At 44.6% G+C, this 17,185-nt stretch overlaps 1 long non-coding RNA gene across 1 annotated transcript in view; it reads right to left on the reverse strand.

Annotated features, from left to right (window-relative positions):
- Window positions 1–16,434, reverse strand: part of LOC308065085 — a 99,641-nt gene extending 83,207 nt beyond the window's left edge. The window contains exon 1 of the long non-coding RNA XR_013928655.1: window positions 1–16,434. This exon is cut by the window's left edge and continues 74,719 nt beyond it. This is a non-coding gene — a long non-coding RNA (uncharacterized lncRNA).
- Window positions 16,435–17,185: the final 751 nt, after the last annotated feature.

Consider the following 17,185-nt stretch of genomic DNA (forward strand, 5'->3'; position numbering starts at 1 on the left):
ACATGTACCTCTGAAAGGAAAGAAACAGTTCCCCATTTGCTTTAGCAATAGCTGAAGGGAGAAGGTTCTGGGACCTATAGTAGTGACTGACTTACTTGTTACTATTGGAAAGGCTTTTTCATGGTAACGGATTTCAGAACTTAACAGATCACTTTAATTCAAGCCTTTTGCTATTTTAAAGTAGGCAGGACAGGATTCTGGATAAACCATAGACAGGTTTGGCTGTTCTCTTACTGGTAATGTAGCAGTCATATCCATTTTATATTATGTTTTTCATACATTTTCTCAGTAAAAGAAATTTTGATTTCCACAATCTTTATTTCTGTTAACTTTGCTGAAGGACCAATATCTTAGTGTCATCTAAAAATGCTTTATTACAATTTTATGTGTTGAAATCAAAAGAAGTTTTATTAGAAGAAGATAAACGCTTGACATGAAGTTGGATCAGCATTTATTAGTGTAAATCCCATGATCTGACTCTCACAGTGCAGGTAGTTTTTCTGTTGCAGAGAAGGATAAGGTTTACATGTACAGGTAATGTGCACAGGAATTCTTTGGCAGCAGGAAGGACATCGCAAATCCTTGCACATTTGAGATCCCCTATGTCCATGTATTCAGACAGACAGCTGGATAATTTTCCTATGTGTGAGGAGATTAGAGCAAAAGAGATGAAATGCTGGTGAGCAGATGGTTTGGATGTCAGTTTTATGTTCAGCTCGCAGTCTTTAACACAATGCTGCAAAGAGAACCTGAACATGAGACGGTTTCAGTGGAGCTGATTTGTAGTGTAAAAAAAAGGGGATTATAATTTTTATCATTCACATTAGGCACAAGATAAAACCAGTAATTTGATTCTGAAGTATGGTCTTTTGGAGTAACAAATGTTCCTGTTTCTGGTGATCACTGATGTATAACATGTGCTGTAACTGACTGAGTATGGCATTTTCTCTGTTCATCTGTTTCCCAAAATAGGATAACTCATTGCAACTATGTTGTCACCAAATATGTGCCTGTAATGTAAAAAAGAAATCATGCAAAAATGAAAATAATGCATCTTTTTGGCACAAGACCAGAGATCCAAGGTCCTATCTGCCTGTGACTCTTGCCTTTATCCTTCTGAGTGACCTTTATTTTGGGAGAGATGCTGCAGAGGAGGATCTAGCACATGGATGAGAACATAGATCATCAAATTCTTAGTCCTACCCACAGAAACATGGGGGGAGAGACAGAAAGGAGGGGAGACAAACACACTTATTTTCTGCAAATGACCCCCCTAACTCTGTTTCTTCTGTTTCATCATTCTCAACAGTACCCGAAAGGCATAAAGTCATGCCATCCTGACAGGGTGGTATTTGGTACCCTCTTCAAACTTAGATGCATGGTGAGGTACCAGGCTGTGGAAAGTCATGCCCCCTTAGCACTTTGTATGGCCTGCGTCTTTTGCTTTCTTTTTCTCCTTACATGCTCTAATATGACTTACGGTCACATCACAGCTTAGAAAAGCATGCTGCAGCCCATCAAGGTTGCATCCCTGAGGTATTCAGCTGTGCTTGCATGGCAGCTGGAGGTGTCTGCTACATCTGATAAGGTTACATGGGACTTTACTCTCAACGAGGACAAGATGATAAAGGGTAAACCCCAGTAACTTCACCTCTGCTAACTGCAAGGTTTGGTTTGACACCATCACCATTACAGGACTCCTATTGCAAAGCTCTAATAGCAATGCCAAATCTTTACTATTACAGTCTAACAGTTTTGGGGGTTAATCTTCTGAATCTGCATTCTGTCTGGGGATCATCACTATCTCATATCATCGCAGTCTTCAAACTGGGGCTTTTTCTGAAGCTGAGAGGGGTGCTGGGATTGCCTGTTCTGAGTCCTTCAAGCAGCAGCAGAAAGAGCAGAAGAGCACCTTTCAGCTTTCCTTTACTGATGTGCAGATCTGAACTGTTTGAAGGTAATTGACATCATTTTTTTCTTGCCTCTTCTTGTTTCTGCGCTCAGACTGAAAAGTGGAGAACAAGCCTCTGACCTTGCTGCAGAAGACTGGGAAGGGAGCAATGCACCTGAGCAAGCCCCTGAGTATGTCAGGAGATACAAGTACTACTGCAGTGCTGGAAAGCACTGGAAAGCAGAGTTCTGTGAATGAAGGTTTTGTGATCCAAATAATCTCTGAGACTGGCAGGACCTTCACAAGGATCAGAGGTCAGACCAAGCAAGGCTGGGTGGTGGAGGTGGTGGGAAGGCTTGTGAGCGCAGCCTTGGGTTCCCAGGGGAGAAATTGCTTCCCTGCTGGCAGGAGCCCTTATACTGTGCAAAGCCACTGGGACACCTGCAGTGTGGATGCAAGAGGTGGGAAGTGAGCAGAGACTTGCTTACTGGTTTTAGCTGTTTGCATCTGGTTGCCAAAACATCTGAGTGTCCATTGCAATTACATACAGGTTGCTAAAACAGAGACCTGTCTAATTCCATGGCTGATATAAGAACTGCTGCACTGATGGTTTGTTGGGACATCTGGATTCTCCCAGAGAAATTAGGAGGATCCAGCATGAATAAACAAGCTGTTAATGCTGTTACACCTGCATCCTCACCGAGAGCAGGCTCCCAGCCCTGTCACTGCCCATGGCCCCTTGTGCTCGACAGAGAGGGCTGCTGCGCAGCATGCACCCTTACCTGCTGCTCGTGGGCTGCTTGCCTGGATGGGTGCATAAGAGGCGCATGATGCGGTGACACTGCCATGGCTGCATGCACTGGGCTGGTAACTGGAGCTTGCATCTGTGCACCAGAAGAGCTCCACAATCCTCTGTTCCCACTGTATCACCCAGGCACTAAGCCTTCGACTCCAGAAAACACCACCAACAGTAGAAGGATCTTCTAGGAATGCCTCCAGGCACGCGGGGCAGATCCAAGTTTCCAAGACCTGCTGCAGCTGACGGCAGAGGTAAGAAATGGGTCCTGCACCCAGTACCTTTGCACCTCTTCCTCCATGTGGGGAGCAGGAGGAAGGGCAGTGGCTGGGGGAGCATCCCTGCTCACCAGCTTCAGCATAGAGATACGGTTTATTGCCTCATTTGTGCAGTCCCACTACATGTCACCTTGTCCTTGCTTGACCTCACTGGCCAGTGTCTGGGGGGCCTTCCCAGCCCTTTTGTGTGGTGCATACTGTCGACAGCCCGCCTAGGGGAATATCCATCCTTTCAGTGGGGCCATGGGAGTGGTGCAGCTTGGTGTTCGGGGCGATGCATGAACATTTTTGCTGTGGCTGAGAAGACTCCAAAAGTGGGGCAGTGAGATGTGCCTGTGGGATAGGTGGGTCCTCAAACATTCCTGGTTTTCCTGAGCAGGCTGGGGTGGTGGATTGCTCCCCTGCTGGTCATCAGGGACTTTCCAGGCTGGAAAGTGACGCAGCTGGAGGTTTTGCATTGCTAGCATCTGTGTAAATTTTATGAATTCATGTCATGACTCCTACAAGTTATTGGAATCCAGTGTGGGAATGTGAGCTAAAGCTGGAGCAATCACCTGGGGCTCCATACTAGCAGTGTTATGAAAAATAAGTACATGGTTCAAAAGCTGATCTCTAATAAATTGTTTCCTATTTTTCAGGCATGTGAAACCATTAGTAAGTGGACTCAGTATGTCCACCAGGCTGAAAAATAAGCCAGGACTGTGTCTTAATTGTACTAAATCATTAAGTACCGGTCACTCCCCCTTGGTTGTAGTGGTTGTTTTTCTGTCAAGAGTCTGTCAAGCTTTTACCTTGGCAGTCATCCAAGTGTCACAGTTGTGGATGCGCAACTTGGAGGAAGAGATCACAGCCATAAAAATGTAAGTTGAAAACTGTTACATCTTATAGTCATTTGTGTTTCACATACTGCAAGCTCTTCTGCTCTGCTGGTTTTGTAAATCACTGGACAGGGAAATGCACCATGATGCATGGAAAGTGCACCGTTATTTGTGGTCTCTGTCCTTATCCTCTTGGGGGTGACGCTGGGCTCCTCTGGCAGTGCAGAAGGGCCATGGCAGTGCCAGACATGGGACAGGCCAGGGGCAGGTGGCAGCGTTCTGCGCATGCTGCGGTGCCACACTAAGCACACCTGCTGCCCAGCTCCCCGCGAAGCAGCTGGGTCTGTGCACAGCTTGCAGAGCTCCAGCTCATGGTCCAAGGGTGGCTGAAGCCTTGTCCTGTCCTTTGCAGGGAGAAGGGCTGCCCCAGCCCCGCAGTGCCCTGGGCATGGAGCTGGGCAACGGCAGGAAGGGGCTGAGCCTGCAGACGAGCGGCTCCTCACAGTCATGGCTTTAATTTGAGTCAAGGGTGCCTTTCTGCTCCTTGGTCACAGCCACACGTCAAGTGGTCACCCTGGCCTGGAGGCAGTGAACAAGAAGAGTGAGTACAAATGCAGCCTCAGGAGGCCTTTGGAAGAGGACCTGGGTGTTCACCCTACAGTCCACAGTGGTTTCTTGGGATTCCCGAGAGCTTAGCACTGTGGTTTTGCCCACCTTGGGGGTCCCACATTTTTCCCAAGCGTGCACAAATAGCAAGGTGAATAATTACAAAAAGGAAAACAGGACTGTGCATAATATGGTTTCAGAAAAGTGTGTTCCTAATCCACATGCATGAGAAGGCCCATGAATATAAGGTAGTGCTGCATGCTCTGTTTTGCTGACAGATATATACTTTTTCAATTCTTTTTTTTTCACTTTGGAGTACTTCTAACACAGGAAATTTCTGTTCATTGAACAGTTATGCTAGATTTGAAAACCAATCACACCTATGTGTCTAGAGGGACCATGTTACCTTAGACCAGTTGTGATCCACACAGAAACATTTAGGAACCCTTCCAGAAAAGCTGTGACTTTGGTCCTGTAAATATTTAGGTTTATGAACAGTTTTGTGGAATTTTATGGGACTGGACTTGGCAATAAGGCACACCAGGTAACAAGTGCTTGCAGAACTGGGAACACTCTTCCCACTTGATAGAAAATGACATTTCTAAAGAGGATCAAAAACTTCATCTATTTTTGCAAAAAAATAAAGGGAAAAAGTTATTTAAAGATGCTGAAAACAGTTTTGTATAAGGCAGCCACATCAGAGAGATTATAGATTGGTTTTGGGTAATTTTTACAAGAAAGATTTTTCTGGTATTCTTACTGAAACCATTATCAAAATAATGGGAAACCTTTCGCTGCAGCAAGACAGAAATCACCCTTGTTTAGTAGCTTGCTGAGGTTACAACCCTTTCAGCACTGTTCTTTGAGCTCTTGGACTATATTCAGCATCAGTCGGGGGTTTCATCCCAACCTACAATTCAAAGTGAAAGCTCAGCACTGGGATGTGTGCAGGCAGGTGCAAAGCTGGAGGACCAAAGCCTGGCTCCTGGAAATGTGCCGTCATGATTAGCTGTTCAAGGAACCGTTCTGCAGCTGTCAGATATATTCCTGCGCTAGCTAAACACTGCCTATCAGTGCTATTTGTTGGGTTGAATTTCACTTCTGTTGCAATAATAGTCCTGTTAGTAGATGCCTGAAGTTGTTAATTTGGCCTCTTTTATTTTTTCTTCATGCTTTGCCCCCTGGTTTGCACTTAGTTTTTTCTAACATCTCTGCTTTTTAGCTACTTCCCTCTGGCATACATTTGTTACTTAGGAAACAACAGGCCCGTTGTTATGAGAATTTGCTTGTCACCCATGAGTGCTGTATGAGGTATGTTTATACAGCATTTTGGATTTTACGCAGCAGTTTGGGAAGTGTGTAAGCATTCGGATGATTGGGTTTATGACCGCATATGTGGTGCGATGCAAGTGTTTTAGGTGCAAGTCATGTGTAGCAGATAAAGTTTAATTTCTGTGATTCTTAACTATTATTCTTAACTAGTTGTAAATGCCATTAGCCAGAGCCTCAGCTGGAGATAGGTGCTGACACCCTGCTCTGGCTCTGCAGGTGCTGCAAGCAGTAATTGCATGAGAGAAGAGGCTAAGCTAAAAGTCACACCAGAGGATGACAGTGGGCACACAGGCTGTCCCCAAAACTTGTTTCCAGCTTCAGGCTGCAGCCCAGCCCTGTGCACAGCATGGCCATGGTCTGCAGCAGGCAGGGAGACAGCAGTGATGGGACTGAAGACCAGGCAGGCCACCCCTGCCTGTGCTCAAGCCTGGGCTGGCTCCTTCTCAGCAGGCGTATCGCTCAAAGGGGCTCTGGTGTGCAGGCATGCCATCCCACCGTCAACACTTGCCCTTTCAATAGACAGCAAGGACAACAGGGTGGGAATGTGGGCAGGGGTGAGGTATTATATGGTTAAAAGGGAGTTTGTTCTGGCCAGGACAGCAGCGGTATTAAAAATGGCATCTAGCCCCTGAGCCCCAAGCTGTCCCTTACAGTGACCTTCTTCCTGCCATCTTCTGAGATTAATCCCATGTCAGCCTGAACACAGGTGTTACTCCTCCAAGTAACACAGACACCCCAGCTTGTTTCCTCTCTTGTTTCTATTTCTCTACCAGAAAGACCTGGACTGGCAAGCACACAAATGCAGGATGCACAGTGAACTCTTTGCAGCTCCTGGGTGACATAGCCAGTGGCACTGGTCACCTAGCAAGGCTTGGTGAGTCAGACCTTGAATTTGCTGACATGGCACTCTTCCCTGCTACTACGCTGTAAACCAATTAGTGGATGCTCGTTATTTCAGGTGTATCAGTCTCATATGGGGTGTTGCAGGGATGGAAAGGGCAGGACTGTGCTCCTGCAGCTGCCGACATGCCAGCAGGATGGGAGCATGGCTCTGCACGGTCTCATCGATGGGCATCATCCCTCCAGCATACTAGGCAGCTGGTTCAAATATACTTAGTTTTTGCTACGTAATCAGCAAAATTACAGAGATGCAATCACTTGTTAATTGAAAAATGTTTTATTGCTGCTTATTTCTGTTTCTGTTTTCCTTAATATGCAGCACACCATGGAAATGCAGTGTGTCAGGAGGTGGCAAAGTCTGAGATAGGTGCTTTTGCACCCGCTGGCCACTTACACCTAGCTTGTTCCTTACAGAGTGCAGTGTAGGCATATGCAGCTCAAAATAACCAGGCCAGTTAGGAATAAAGGCACTAGCTGGTTTTATTTTGATCCGGTTTTTTTTAGTCTTTTACAATATACACAGTTCCAGAACCCTTCTTGATTGAAAAAAGCAGTGATCTTTAAATCTATCTTACCTAGTTTTTAATCTGCTTCTCTGCCTTTATCCAAGAGAGAACGGTTTATTATTTTAAAACAAAAGATAATAACTTCTGTGGGACCTGCTACCTGTTGGAAAGCCGGAAGGCCTGGTGGAGATTCCTGATCTATAGCATTATTTTTGCTATTAGCTTTTTACAACAGGGCACTGCATAGTCAAGCCAGCCTCTTTAGCTCATACGGCCCAAACTACCAGGACTTGTTAATTTGATTTGTTGATGCCAAGAGCTTCCCTAGTTTATCTGCTTGAATATTTGTGCATAATTTTTTGCAAGACCACTCTAACCATTTGTTCAAATCACCTTTCAAAGGAGCAGCAAAAAGTTTGGCATTCAGATACCAGATCTCTGTAACAGATTAGGTGGTCATCTCACATTATTCCTGATGGAGAGAGTAGCAACAATGAAGGCAAAGTTAATGATTGCAGGGAAGAAACTCTTGTTTTCCATTTGATGACCTCTCATGGTCTTTAACTTCATTTGTTCAGCAGACTTTGAACAGATGCTGTACTTTTTCATACTTCTGAGAAAAACATTTGTTCTGATGGCAGCCAGTGCCTGAGAAATGTGCTGACGTTCTTCTGAAAAGGGATTACAAAAGGAGGGTCTTCTTAAGAAGTCAACATTTGAGAAAGAGTCCTCCAAATCAGTTTCTATTCATAAATATTTCCTGACTAGACAGAAACTTCGGTTTCACTCCTGAAACATTCTAAAAGCATGTGCTTGATATAAAGATTTTTGCTTTGTCCTGCTAAGTCCCGATTAACCATATTTCTTGAATCAAGGCCTAAAATGTCAAAGGCCCGACCAATTTACAAGCAATGGTTGAGTTGCTATGAATTACTTTGGAATTTTATAGCAGCTTCAGAGAGGGGCAGCTTGCTGGGAGGTTTGTCTGTAGCTTGAAGTGAGCGGTTAAGTATGGAGAGCATAAAATCTGTTCATTTTTAACTGACAACCTACTTTTCCTATATCTGGCTGCAAGAAAAAACCTGTCAGGAAAGACACAACACTGGTGCCATTTGGAACAAAGTTCATTACCCTCTTCCTGACTGTGACTCAGACATTAGGTCTGTAGAAAAAAATCTGCTGCTTTTTTTTCCACTTCTTTTCCTTTGGTGATGAAAACCAAGCCATTGAAAATGGACATACTGTAGAAACAGAAACATTTCCTCTATGGGTGAAGAGAAACAAATGAGTTAAAAAACTGAGGACTCCCTGACTCCATATTTTCCATAGTACACTACTGCAGGAATTAAAATGAATGCTAGCAGATGGGGAGTGGAAAAGTTTGCCGCTGCTAACACTGAGGTGATACTGCTCTGTGTAACTGTAAAAGCAAGGACTGTTTCCATTTTGCTCTGTGCATTTGTTTTCTCTGCACTTTCCAGACTCATCCCCCAGGCATCTGCACATGCTTGGTCACTGATAAATGAAAAAAGCTAGGAAAAACACTTTGTTCTTCTGTCTCCATTTGGTATGTGTCCATTGCAGCAGATAGGTACGCTTCTGTAGGACTAAGATCAACTCTTAGTATTTGAACAATAAATAAAAACGTCCTGCTAGGTTGGTGTTCACAAGTCTCTGTTCAACAAAATACTTGTATATCTGCTGAAATCTACCAGCAAGGAACTGAAGCATGTTTAATGATATCCACATGCTCAGTTCTATTAGCTTTAATGGTCTTTAAACCTACACTGAAAATCAGATGCACACTGAAGGATGTCCTGAAGAGCATTGGCTTTGCTAGGGACTCAGGAGCCTGGGAGCTGGGGGTGACCCACTTGCCAGGTAGTCAGTCTTCTCCTGGCAGCAGCAATGATTCAGAGTCATGACTGTTAACTCGGACAGGCTGGTGGTCAAACCCACATAGCGAAAGGATGTGCAAAGTGGAGTGGGTGAGCACTTCGCTTCTGAGACCTGTATTTAGTGGCTGGATGGCCAGGGGGAGACCTGACTTGTGATTGAAGAGGAAATGCATTGCTGGGATGCTTTTGGCATCTTTCCCAAGAACACTGCTTGAGAGGCCCTGCTGTTAACTACAAACCTCTCCAGCCCAATGCCAGACTGAGAAGTATTTCAGGGTATCAGAATATATTACCTCAAGCAGGAGTAATTTTATGTTTGGAGGCAGTCAGGAAACATCCATCCACAGGTAGGGTAGGAGCCCCTGGGGACTCCAGCCAGCCACCACCAGCCATGCTAGGACACTGCTCTTCCTTGGGGCAGGTCAGCAGCCCTCCTGGAGCACTGATGGACATCCCTATGGAGGCAATGGAGTTTTGCCATTTTTCAGTAGCTGAAGATATGGCCTGAGGGGAATTGAATGAATGCACAGGACATGCGAGGCAGGAAGGGGGAGGGCTTTTGGTACAAAAGGAACATTAACTTCACCAAGTTTTCAATTAAAAAAAAAGAAGGGTGGAAAACAGACATGAGGGGAAATTGCCCACTGATTACAAATACAAACAAAGAGTCCAAAGAAAACAGACTTTATGAGAGGGTTATGAGGAGGTTACCATAAAGTTTCTCTTCACCTTTTGACCCATCCTGTGAGTCACTCCAAGATAAGACTGAGCAGAGAATTGTCATATGGGAAACTAAGCAAAGGCAACTCTTCTCCTAAATAAACAAGTGCTCTATCCAGGGGGAATTACAGAAATGTAAAGTTGATCTCTCTGTCCCTCATATCCTTTAGCTTTGTCTTTCTGGGCATTGCTTTAGGCACTTGAAGTGCTGGGAAAAAACCTAGGCTTGAGCTCAAGACCTGGTAGGTAGAAAGAATTCAAGAAGTATAGAAGCACAACACCTCCTCTCCTCTGCCCTTTGACATGTACAGGAAAAGTTAATTGTCTTTACAACCATCCCCTCTCTACTTGGGCTCCACCAAACAGCAAGAAGCTTCTATGGAAAGAATCCCATGGGCTTCAGGGGTGTTTCTAATGGGCCAACTGAAATCATTGACAATCTTCTCTTGATGTCTGCTGTGGGATCCATCCCATGTTCTGCTGCTGCTGCTGGGTGATGGCACTGTCTGTCACTAGGCAAGCCTCTGAGATAATTATAGCCTATGCTCATATTTGGATTTAAAGAAGTCAAGAAGGCACAGCAGAGCAGAGATGCAACTGGCTGTTTTCCAGGTGGGTTTTGCAGACAGTTACTCTGCTAGTGAAACTGAGCTGATTTCCACTTACTGGGGGGTATGTCTGCATAATACCATTGTGACCCACCACGAAGCTGTAGCTGTGATTGCTGTTGAATAACCCTAATGAGGTCATAGCCCACTGAGTATAAAGGCATGTTAAAATGTCTTGAGCTGGTGCTGACACGCATTTGGCTAGGGTTTTATCTGATCCGTTGGAGCTTGACACATAAGACTGGGTTGCCCTCTTGGTATTGAAGAACCCCCTGATGAAGGATCACATTCCTGTCTGCCTGAAAAAAAAAAAAAAAAATTTTGTTTGTTAACTAAAGGCCCTGCCCTCAAATGACTGTCACTGAGCTTGTCCCAGCAGGGGCAAGGAGGGAATGTGCACAATCAAGTGCTGCAAAGCCAAGCCATGAGGAAATGGTGAGGTTTGCTACACAGAAGTATTTTTGGAACACTACTTATTTATAAAGGATCAGTGATAATGAACCTGGACAAAAGAACCAGCTAGTAAATGCAAGCAGATGGTGTTTCCAGATGCTCCCAGTAATTTCTCTAACACAGTGCCTCAGCAGTGCCTGATAGCTGAAGAATGGGTGACAAACAAGGATAAGAAATGATCTGGTTTTATTTATAGTGATGCTTTTTTTTCATACAAGGAGCTTAGTTTTATCTGCTCTGACACCATCATTTGACAAACTTTGGTTCAATGAGTTTTGTTTGGATTGGAAGAGGGACTTCTACATTTTCTCACATTGAATTGGCATTCATCACCTTGGAAAGACAGGCTATATGAGTAAAAGCCTACCAATGCAAATCTCAGCGACTTCCCTCTCCCACCACCTTTCTTCCTCTTCAGCTCAACCCCTTGCAGGCAGCGCCCTGCCTTCCCTCCAGAAACCCGACAGCCATCGTGCTGTGCAGTTGATGTGATGCTGGCTGCCACCATGCCACACAATCTGCTTGTGCATTTAACTCATCTCTTCTCTTCTGTGTTCTCTATTTGGACAGTATCCTCTCTGGGATCAATGACTGGAACAAGGAGACCTTCTTGCTTGGCAGTAATTTGAGAAATAAAAAATAATAGCAATAATGGTAATAAAAGCAGTGATAATAGCTATGACAGCAGCAACAGATTAACCAGGTTATTCATTTCACTCTTCAGTGAATGCATTTGCTTGGAAAAACGGATCAGATAAGTCTTCTATGAACAACCAGTTCACTTAAAATACATGCAGGGTACTCACCTACCCACTGTGTCATGGTAGCTGTTCATGCAGGTGCTCTTAGAGCATGGCAGACAAAGTAAGGCATCTTTATATAGTTCCAGGAGGAAAATGTCTAGGATAAATGTTGTCACCTTACAATTCCTGCAGATATACATAGGGCAAGTGGCACTGCTCAGCCCATGCAGAGGGCCTGTTGATCTGCAACAATGTCACCATGTGCTTGAGGCTCAAGTTTACTCACCTTGCACTGAGAGCTAGTCACAGGCTCGGACCAGAATGAGGTGTCGCTAGCTGCCCAGGACACTTCTGTGCACCACGATGCCAGAACCCCCTCGGAAGTCCAGGGTGTAGCATTTTCAGTAACACTTAACTGACAGGTGAGCCTGTGTTTTCTTTTCAAAATACTTTCACCAATCTAAAACCAAATGGCAGAGAAGCTTTCAAAAGTTTGAGATAAATGCCCCCAAAGGTTCTTTTTTTGTTGTTTGGGCAGGAGAGAAACAAGCTAGAGGAACCTTCCCAGACCTATAGGGCCAATTTCAGTTTCAGTGTGAGGCTCTCTCCACCAGCAGATAGTTAATTTATTGCACTGAATTGCTGAAACATCACCTGTAAGGATGGCTCTTTGATTGATGTGTGAAAGTTAGGAAGAACGCAACCAAAACACCACAAACCCAAAGGAAACAGACCTTGTTTTGCTGTCAACAGCCTGACAGACACTAGGTGAGGCCCCATTTCCCCTACAGGCTATCGAAGAGTAACTCAATCAAGGCAGTGAGATAAATGAAGATGACACAGTCATGCCGGGACTGGAAACATGCCTCTAGCAGTGGCAGCAGAGTGTGTGTTGTTTGCTAAGGAAGAGATGCAGATTTCTGCTTCAAAAGGCTGTTGTGAGCAAGTGTGAACATGCTGGGCCTTTGGCGTCCCAGCCATCAACTGTGGTGGGAAACCAGGACCTTCCCTAGAGACAACGGCTCAGGTACTGCAGTGAAAATAACTCTGTGTTGAGAAAACCTAAGGGTTTTAAATTACTTATTGCAGTAATAAAGCTGAAAACACAAGTCAGTCTGAAAATTGCCTAAAAAACCACAAGAGAGCCAAAGACATTTTCCCAAGGGATTATTGTCCTTACCAGGACCCCAAAAAGTGGGATAGTGTGTGCTTTGAGTTATCAGGTTATTCTGGGGTTAAAGCTTTTCTCCAGAAAAAAATTTATCCTAGACTTAAGACAAGGTTGGTCAATGCCGACACACGAAGCTGTTTGGTTTTCAATAAAACAGCATTTTTGACCAAAAAAGTGTTTTTTTGAAAAGCATTTTCTTGGGTCAGGTGCTTTTGCGCTATGTCCAAATGAGCATGGTACCAAGCGCTCTTCTAGTGTTCAAATACTCTGCATTTTTCAGTCACAGATTTGAAAAAAATGTTTTAAACTTGGGAAATATAAAGCAGTTCCTGCAGCCAGATGAACCTACAGCGGATAGTTGGTTTGGACATTCTAATGGCTGGTTTTATTTTGTATCCAGATACTGGTTTGATGGTGAAAACGTTTTGTGAAGATATAGTATTTGCAAAATTATTTTTGGTGAGATGGTTCCTGAGGTACTGAGAGGAAGGCGAACAATATGGAGACAGGAGCTGTGACTTTATTCTGCTTTGTGAAAGCATTTTGGCTTTTTCCCAGTCTGGAACAAAACCAGCTTTAGGCTCCCTCATAAGTCTGTCCCATAGCAGTGTCATTTCCTGCCAAGTCAGATAACAGTGCTGACCAGGTGCCCTGGTTTCTTAAGAACTTCGGTGGATTCTTGAGAAAAGTGTGGAATGGACTATGAAAAGGAATAGCACAGCCCACGCAAATCCCCTAGAAGCCCTTATCTTTCATGTTATGTTCAATTCATTTTATCCCAGCTGTGACACTCCTGTTGCCAGTGTGCTACAGGCATTTTCACTGATGATATACAAGTGCCTCAGTTTTCCTGCTGCTTTCAGCCCTTGAAGCCTGTCTCAAGGGCACATAGGCAGAGGAACCCCCCATCTTCCTGGAGAACATTATGTGGTCAGTGGGATGCAGAGCATGTCTGCAGCATTTCTTCAGAGTCTCTTGCAGCTATTGGAAGGACTCCCCATGGACTGGAAAAAGGGCCTTACAATTTCTCAAGGCAAGTGTTGAAAGCCATTTTCAGACTCAGGAGACCAACGTACCTCCAAGTGAGGATCAGAACTTTTTCTTCATACAGGGTGAAGGGCATCTACTGAAAAGGAAAAACCAGTACAGATGTAGTTTTCAGGTACTTATTCTTACGTATTCTTAATTATTCTTACATTATTCTTAATGTTGAAGGAGCTTGACCACAGGATGTATCTAATAGACTAGGAAGGTTCAGGATCGAGACTTGGACTCATGTGACCAAAAGTGAGTGTCTACACTTTGTCTCCATGCATGTTATCCTCGACCCATTAGTGAAAAGTGCAGAGAAATGGTGCAATTCACCTCTTCCTAAAACAGGTGTCTTCAACAGGGCAGATGAGCAAGACAGTAGCAACCTGACTATAAAGGCAGCTGACGTACAGAGGTTAGCTCCAGCACAGATTCTGTGGCAGGTCCCTCAGTGGTGGAAACAGGGCAAGGCAGAAAGGCTGGCTGCCCGCTGCATGCAGCCAGTGGTGCCTGGGCACTGGTGTGGGGTGAGGCCATCACTGACCCCCGCTCAGGGCTGCTGCCGTGAGCCCCCATGCTTCCCCCTGCTCTCTCTGCCAGGGGTGCCAACCCACAGCGGCTCTGCAGAGCGATAATGATGTAAAGCAGCTGTGACCTGAGAAGTAAGCTCTCCCATGCCCCTGTCCCCGCTCCTTGCTCCCGTGCCCTCCCAGCCTCCCTGCCTGCAAAACCAAGAGCCCAACCACTCGGGCTCTGGAGCCTCCACTACAACACATGCGATAATCTTCAGCTGGATCAGATGGACCCATGCCAAGGTGACCCCAGGACTGGCATGATGCATGCACAGCAATAAGCTTTTATCCTCTCTTTGCCAGGAACCAATTTACAGCAGCGAAGTGCTGTACTTGCCTGGCAAGTCAATCTCATTGTAAGAGCTCAGCAGGCATTGCTTTTGGCGCCAGCAGAAGATGCTTGACAGCATTGCTCCTGCACACAGGTACAGTTACAGGTAACTTCTCTGAGAGTTTTTCTGATCAGCCCATTTTGAAAGCCAGGAAGACAAGTGGTAAAGGAATAAGTTCCCATATGCACTCTCCATCTACCCAAGGACAAAAGCCAGGCAAAGGAGTTGTGTGTCAGTCCTCAGTGTGCTCCCGTGCTACTGCAGAGATCTCATATGCAGGGCAGGAATCTGTCAAGGAGAAGACTGCTTCCTCCCCTGAGGTCACAGGGAATGGGGACACCCACAACTCACCAAGGTGTCTATGTTCATGCATGGGGTGAAGCTGTCGCTTCCAGAATTGCTGCAGTTTGGGGAATCTCAAATCTCTGGCACAGAAATAAGCATGAGCATCTCAAGTCTGTTGCCTACTCCTAAGATCATTTTTTCAGTCTGTTTTAAGACTGGTGAATTTCAGGGAAATCGCAGCAGCTACCTTACATGAAAAAGCATATGATCTATAGACAGACCTAAATTTTAGAATTTATGCCTTCTCTATTGGAGATGAAGATGTCTCCCTAGTCCTCCTTCAAAGATCCAGAGAAAGCAGAACACATTTTTTGTGAACTTGGTTATGGTAAAGACCTGTCCACCACAAAAAGAAAGGACTCACGTGTTGTCTGTGCTTTGCAGCACACACACTGCAATTCTGGGTAGCAGAAGCTTTCCTCTGGAATGAAATTAGGCAATGGTATCATTCTTTTCACGCACCACATGTGCTGTCTTTCATTTTGAGGATTTCATTGTGCCTTGCAAATGTCAACTGCTTAAGGCACACAGCTCAAGTAGGTATAATTTATCGTTTTTCATGATATTTATTACCAAGATCATTTGAGTGGAACCCAGGTGTTCTGGGGCAGAAACCCTTCCTCCTCAGCAGGCAGCACTCCCTGGCCCTCAGGGAGAGAAAATCCTCTTCAAAGTGATTCCCAGGAATTCATTTCCTTAGCCTGTGATTAGGTTTTCTAGCCTTTCTCGGATCTGAGTCCCGGTCTTTTACATTTATGCATCTGGCCATACATCTGAGTTCTGGGTGCGTGGATGCCCAAACTGACAGTCCTGACAAATTTCTTCCCAAATCTCCATGAGACCCTCTTTGTTACGAGGGGGCACTGCCTGTCCACAGAGAGAGCCTAGACGTAGCTGGGAACAGAAATTCACAGCAGCCATAGGAACCTTCCTGGCCAGCATCCTGCCCTTTGGGGTACAGGGTCCCAGCCTTCCTGGATTTTCCTTGTAGGTGTGCCATGTGCTGGCTAATGGTCCATGACTGGGCATTATTTTTTTTTTTTTTAGTTTTTACTTGCTTGCCAACTCCATGTCAGCTGGGACGTTTTTCAGTCCTTCATTTAGACCATGGTGAATGTGAAGTGATGAAAGATAAATTTAACGCTTGAGAGTGAATATTGCGTCTGTATTTGACTTTGCAAAAATTTTAGGCTACTTTGATCTTAATCTCATATTTTTGCCCACTCATCGGTGAGAGTTGATAGAAAAACCCAAGCCTTTTAAAGTGACTGAATTGCATCGTTTTTTACTCTGGTAGATTTTAGAAGTATTTTATAGAAGTAGGGTAACCAACTGCTTTAAACCCAAAGTTTCCTACACAACTACTTGTCCTTTAAAGTGACTACTGAGCAATCCTGATACATGTGCAACCTGTGTTCCGAGAAGTGCTAGTGCAGTTTATAATTTTATAGTTATATATATATATATAGTTTATAAATTTGTTATTATTGACAGCAATGTGCACCCTATAACACTTGCCAAGATGAATACGAAGCATCAGAAACTAGGCTATGTGTATGGCCACCTTTTACTTATCTGGTGAAGTTTCCATGTAGTATCTGGAAAAATACAGTTTTCTGTTATTTGGCCTCTGTTATGTTGAATAGAGTTGGGATAACATCAGTGTTTTGAGCAGTGTCTAAGCAAGGGGCCAGGGATTTGGGAACAAATAAAAGAAAATTATGTTGAATGGACATACATACATATGTTTTCCTGAGTTTCAGGGTTTTAACCGATTTCCAGGTCTTCTGTCTTTAATAAATGGCTTCATTTTGTTTCAGTTCCCCCTATGAGATCATCCACATTTGAACCAAAGTACTGAAATGTCTTTTGACCAAGATGACTATTTTGAGATAGATTTACAGAGCACATTGACAGAGGCATGTTCTTCACTTGCGTTCTGGCACTGTAGATTGTTCATGGAGAAGAAAGAAGGAGAAAAATTTCCACATCAGTACTGGCAAAAGGTTTCTGTGGAGTAGTAGAGAACCAGAGCTAGAGCATCTCCCAAGGGGTAGCTTCAGGCAGAGCTTTGGGACTTGCCTGGCTTCACCTTTTTGTGTCCCTGCTTCCCAAATGAAGGTGTCTGTAAGTAGGCTATTTTGGCTGTGTAGCGGTAAAGAAAGGTTCTGCCTGATGACAGCC

This window comes from Falco punctatus (genome assembly GCF_963210335.1).
Source record: "Falco punctatus genome assembly, chromosome: 5".
Lineage (NCBI taxonomy): Eukaryota > Metazoa > Chordata > Aves > Falconiformes > Falconidae > Falco > Falco punctatus.